This window comes from Leptonychotes weddellii, chromosome 1 (assembly GCF_054177405.1).
Source record: "Leptonychotes weddellii isolate Sample4059 chromosome 1, ASM5417740v2, whole genome shotgun sequence".
NCBI classification, from domain to species: domain Eukaryota; kingdom Metazoa; phylum Chordata; class Mammalia; order Carnivora; family Phocidae; genus Leptonychotes; species Leptonychotes weddellii.
Genome location: NC_138369.1, coordinates 12,090,987 through 12,097,000, shown reverse-complemented (window position 1 = coordinate 12,097,000; position 6,014 = coordinate 12,090,987). Strand labels below are relative to the sequence as shown.

General features: G+C 48.5%; 1 protein-coding gene across 1 annotated transcript in view; it reads right to left on the bottom strand.

Moving 5' to 3' along the window:
- Positions 1-6,014, bottom strand: part of EXOSC7 (exosome component 7) — a 36,393-nt gene that overhangs the window by 16,538 nt on the left and 13,841 nt on the right. The window lies entirely within an intron of this gene.

Below are 6,014 nucleotides of genomic sequence, written 5' to 3'. Positions count from 1 at the left end.
TTTTTTTTTTTTTTAAAGATTTTATTTATTTATTTGAGAGAGAGAGAATGAGAGAGAGCATGAGAGGGAGGAGGGTCAGAGGGAGAAGCAGACTCCCTGCCGAGCAGGGAGCCCGATGCGGGACTCGATCCTGGGACTCCAGGATCATGACCTGAGCCGAAAGCAGTCGCTTAACCAACTGAGCCACCCAGGCGCCCAAGCCATCTTTATCCAAAGAGAAACAAGAGAACAGTAGTAAAATGAACCTTGGCCAGTAATACTTCACTCTCTGGAGAGTGGAAAACGCCCCTCGGGCAGGCCCAGGAAGCCAGGAGGCCTGGGGAATCAAGCAGTCTGGTCAGAGGGGTCACATTACGGACACCATCCCGAGTTTCCACAGCCTTAGAATGCACCATGAAACCCTCAAAGCAGAAACCACAACGTAAGCACAGTGAGTGACCTTCCTGGAACGATTTAGAAGATCTGTATGACAGTTATGTCACAAAATTTAGCTTATCACTGAACAGCAGGAAAGGGAAAGGAGAGAGAAGGACTGGAGGCTGATTAAATATTAGATTATCCCTTTTACTTTATTTGCTATTTTTTCAAGAGAAAAACTTTTCCACTTTGGCCTCTTGAAACTTATGCCCAATTACCTCAATGAAGAAGGAACAGGCATCAACATTTGCTGCCCTAAGCATTACTCAAAAGTATTTAATGGGAAATTTCTGAGGGTTTCGGCTTAATAAAAACAAACCCTCAAAACATCTGTGAGATAAGTAAACATTCCAGTAATCATTTTACTGTAATGAACAGAGTCCAGAAAGGTAAGACACCAGCTGTTTCACAATGCTTTCTACAAAATCACATACTGAAGCTTTCTAGTCCACGCTCTCATCCATCTAGAAGGTACCAGCTCCATGCTAGGCACTGGAGGGACAGCCTGAGCAAGGTGGATGAAGGCCCCAAGTCGGCAATTTCACAAAGTCAGGGGCAACTTCATGATAGGGAGCAAACAGCAGGAGTGGGGCCGAGGAGGATGTCGACCAGTGCCGGGGGTCACAGGCGACCCCACACTGGAATGTGGGCAGAAGTCAGTCAGGCTGCAGACAGGCATGGGGATTCCAGGCAAAGCAAAACCCATGTGAAGGCTCAAGGCTGTGCCCACCCCATCTGTGTAATGCTAAAAGAAATCTCACTGGATACATTTAAATATCCCTTTTGTCTAGTCCATTCTAACATAGGCATTAAGAATGACCCCTAAAATAATGAGAGTGTATCACTATACAGTAACTTTGCTTCCCTAATTATAGTCTTCCCTGACCACCATGAGCCAGCAGAGCCCCAATTTAAAATCCCCAAGAGAAACTTCATCACTGCCACGGCAGCCTCGCTGTTCCCTCACTGCTTCGGCTGGACTCAGGCATTGAGCCATGAAAAGCAGCTCATTTATGGTGAAATAATCAAGTTCCCAAGGACCAACTTAATAATTCTGCACAGCCAGCAAAACAAAAACTGTTTCTAATTTACACACTAAGCAATCAATATTAAGATCCATCTTTTAAGTGTTTAAAAACACATCTATATAGATCTGAGTGGACAAATCCAGCCGGAGGTGCTTATGCTTAAAATGTGTATTTTTTCCTGACTACAGTGGGCCACAACCTCCTGGGGGGGATGAATTAATTACTCAGGGACTGATGCATGTACTCTTTTACAGCCCTAAGGGATGGCTTACAGACCTTCCCAGGTCTAACTGGCTAAATTAATCTACCCACAAAACCACACCCCACTGGGGTTTTTTTGGACACTGAACTAATTTAAAGTGGGAATTTTTTCTATTCTAAAAGCTTTTTTTTTTCTTTAAACACATTATTCTTTATAGCTGGTAGCCAGGCAGAGAGGAAGGTTTAAAGGCTCATGAGACCACGGAAAACTCCTGCATCTGGATGGTGCCCGGGTCCTGGACCGACTCGGGGGAGGAGGCTGGAAAAATGGAAGGAAATTGTTGGGGCAGGGGTTGGGGGTAGGGGCATAATACTTCTGGTAATGCGAGAAAAGCCAGAAACCCTCTATTCTAACAAAGGATGAAGAGTAGGGTTGGGGTAGAGAACGGAGGGTCCCTTTCTTATCACTAGGGGGGTTCCTAGGACAAGGACACTTCTTGGGAGACGTGGGACAGAGATGCAGACCCAGAAAAGGGCCTCAGAGACCATGTCAGAGGACAAGGATGCCCACAGGGGTTGGCCAGGTAACTCCGTGCTCTGAACAAAGAGCTACCAGTGATCCACAGGCAGTGATGGAGACTCTGACAGACTCTCTAGCCTGTCTAAAAGCATTTTAACTCACCTTTGAAAACAAACTCCGCTAGTGAAACAAAAATCTCACAGGTGGGCCCTGACCTAACGGAGAACCCAGAGAGACTTCAGATGGTCTGACTCTCTCATTTTACAAGGAGGAAAACTTGAATGTTCTTTTGGAACCACTGGAAACCACTCTTAGCACTTCAGATGTACCAGCTCACTCGATTCTCGCAACAACTCTATGAGCTAGGCACTACTTCCGACCCCATTTTCGAGGAAACGGAGCTGAGTCCCAGAAAGGTTATATAATTTGTCCAAGCTCACACAACTAGTGACCAGGGAGCTAGACTCCAACCCAGGCAGCCTGGCCCTTACCTGCTAGGCGGCACTGGATTCCCATTGAATGTGTAGTTTGCCATGCCTGGCTTGTAGCCTAATGTGAGTCAAAGTAACGAATGGATGCTCTGGTCTTGGGACTTATTACTAGATCACAAATACTGGAGTCAAGGAACGCAGACCAAAGGAGTCTTAGATAAAAAGCTTCTCTATTAAGTGCAAAGTTTAAAAGAGAGCGCGCACAGGCTGTTAATCCTGGCCCCCTGCTCAGAGGTATCACAATACATTCTTTCAGTAGCGGAGTACACACTTGGGGCTTGGGGCATAAAACCAAGTGCTTTCTGTGTCTACAATTGCCAAAACCAATTCAGATCCTTCATAAAGTATGACCCAGCCCCTCTTCCCCGGCTGTGGGGAAACTGCTTACCAAGCCAATAAACTAATAAAAATCCTGGGAATGCTGCCCCTCCCAGTTCTCCACCCCTCCTGACTCATCACCTCTACTCTGCTCCTCCTGCTTGGGCCATCTCTGGTTTAACTGGGGTAGGGTGAGATCAAGGCCATGTGTACCTGGGATAGGACTTCAGACACTAGGCCCACTGTTTCCCCTGTGATCAATCTAGCCTGCAAATCTATGGAGTCTTACAGCCAGGTCAGGCCAGGACCACGGCAGACAAAAGTGATTTAGTGGGTCTGTGGGGGCAGGGCTAACTCTGGGCCTTACCCGTCTAGTGGTCAGTCATCCAGCCCTGCAACAGGCCCCAATTCCTCCCATTCCCCTGTGTGTACAGGTGCTCATTCCTGAACCTGCAGAAGCTTCCCCGTGAGTGGGAACGGGGAGGACAGGAGCACATTTTGAGCTTTTCATTGTATGTCCTTGAATGAAGTTTCTGGGACAGTTATCAGCTCTGGAGACTTCCAGAGTACAGCTAGCTTCGACTGACTTCTGCAAGTTGCCTGTCTGCTTTGTCCCCTGCCACCCCAGCCCATCAGGCACTAACAGTGACCCCTCCAAGCAGCACTAAGCAGTGAGAAACAGAGATCAAGTGGCTCCAATCACCAATTCAGGGCTTAAAGCTTCTGGTTCAACATTAGATATAAATACGAGTGATCACAATGAAAAATAGTTAAGATCCCACAGGGAAGTGGCAAGTATTGGGCACACTGAAATGTCTATGAATGAAAAATGTTCTCCTCGGGCGCCTGGGTGGCTCAGATGGTTAAGCGTCTGCCTTCGGCTCAGGTCATGATCTCAGGGTCCTGGGATCGAGTCCCGCATCGGGCTCCCTGCTCCTTGGGAGCCTGCTTCTCCCTCTGCCTTTCTCTCTCATGAATAAAAAAAAAAAAAAAAAAGAAAAATGTTCTCCTCAACTTCCCCCAGTGAAGAACCGAAGCCTCTCAGAGAGGCTAAACCAAGCTTCCTGATACCCCCCATCAACATGGTGTCAGAGCTACGAAGAGACTAGATGGACCGCCACCTAGTGGTAGCCCAGAGTCATATACCAGCTCCCTAAATTCTTACCCTCCTCTGGGTTCAGATGGAAATCATCTTTTCCCAAAGTTTCAAAGTTCTGATTTAAAACAGCCTGTTCTCAAGTTACAACTAACACACCAAAGACATGAGACAGGAGTCAGGAGGTCCGAGTTTGCTCCCAGTTTTAGTGAGTGTGCTGCCAGGCATCTCCCGGGCAGTGCTCAGGAATCCCAAGTCTTTACTACTCCATGGAGATGGGGTCGGGGTCAGGGTCAGTGCAGTTGGGTACCCGCCCCAAAGGGAGGCATTCCCAAGACACAGGGAAAATTATGGGGGTGGGAGGCAATGTCTACCTCAGGTGCCACTATCATTCCAAACAGACAAAACTGAAGTAGAGGGGCGCCTGGGTGGCTCAGTTAAGCGGCTGCCTTCGGCTCAGGTCATGATCCCAGAGTCCTGGGATCGAGCCCCACATCGGGCTCCTTCCTCAGCGGGGAGCCTGCCTCTTCCTCTCCCTCTGCCTGCCACTCCCCCTGCTTGTGCTCTCCCTCTCTCTATCTTTATCAAATAAATAAATAAAATCTTTAAAAAAAAAAAAAAAACCTGAAGGAGAATGAGGTAGCAGAAAAGCAGTTTCCTGAGACTTCTCCAATCACTGGGAATTTACATAATTAAACCCTGCAAGTTGCTGATAAGTCAAGTCAAGCTGGGCTCAGACTGACAGCCCCACCCCACGCCACCCCAAGCTGGGTAACACCTCTCCTTCAGCCTGTGGATGGATGAGGGTCTCGTGCTCTTCAGCAGAGGGGTCGGTGGGGAGCACGCTTTGTGCTGGGCACAGCCACAGATGTCCAGAAGCCATTCCTATTTGCTGGATGGGAATAAAGGGGTTTGTTTATGCAATTACGAGTTGCTCTTTGAAGACCCAGATGAGGTTCTGATAAAGGTGGCAGTCGCAGGTGCTTGGTAAATCAACATCTCCCTTGTTTGTAGGAACACAAGGTTTTGTGACTCTCTCACGGTGATTCTACCTGCTAGACTGATCACATTAACTGAACCACGTGAAGACACTAAAGTGTGCCACCTTGTGATTATCCATCTTGAAAGAGAGTCAGGAGAACTCCCTGGGAACTGGAGCTTCTGGGCCTGTTGAGGGTCTCCTGACACTTACAAAGGGAGAAAGGAGAGGAGCAGGCAGCCCTGCTTGGTCAGGGGGGAGAGGCTACTCCTAGAAGCTGGATCTTGGGAAGAGGCAGGTCCAAGCGTCCTCCCACCCTGGAGCCACCCTCCCTCTACAGATGGGACAAGAAAGGGACAAGAGCAGCAGGTTAACCTGGAGTCATGTTCAGACACAGAGCCACAATGAAATGTGTCCCCTATGCCAAGCATCTGAGGGCAACACCTTCCCTTTGGTGTGGCTGGGTTGACTGTGGTCTGCCGAAGATGAAGGAGGTAGAAGATGACACAGAGGTGAAAAAGAAAAGCAAATTACAGTGCTTCACACATGGTGCCTGCTCCTCAGGGACTGTTTATTGCATTGAATTAGGCAGATCAAGGCCAGGAGAGGTATTTTTCTTCCTCCAAGAGCAAAGGGATAAGTTGGAAGCTTGAACAAGGTCACCGAGACTTAAAGGATGGGCCAGTCCCACTGGATGACTCAGGCTGGTGAGAGCAGCCAGGTCCAACCAGGAGAGGAGACTGCCTGGGGGTATGGGGGGTCTCATAGGGCAGGTGCAAGAATGGCCTGGAAGGAAAACTGGCCAGAAAGCTGAATGCAGATACGTTCTCAGAACTCTGAGCACAATATCCCTGGAAAGCTGGCTTTTGCGGGCTGCATGGAGTAGAACAAGCAAAGACCCAGACCGGGAGAAGTCTGAGCTGGCACGACCAGCTCTATGACCCTGCGGAATTCACTCACCCTC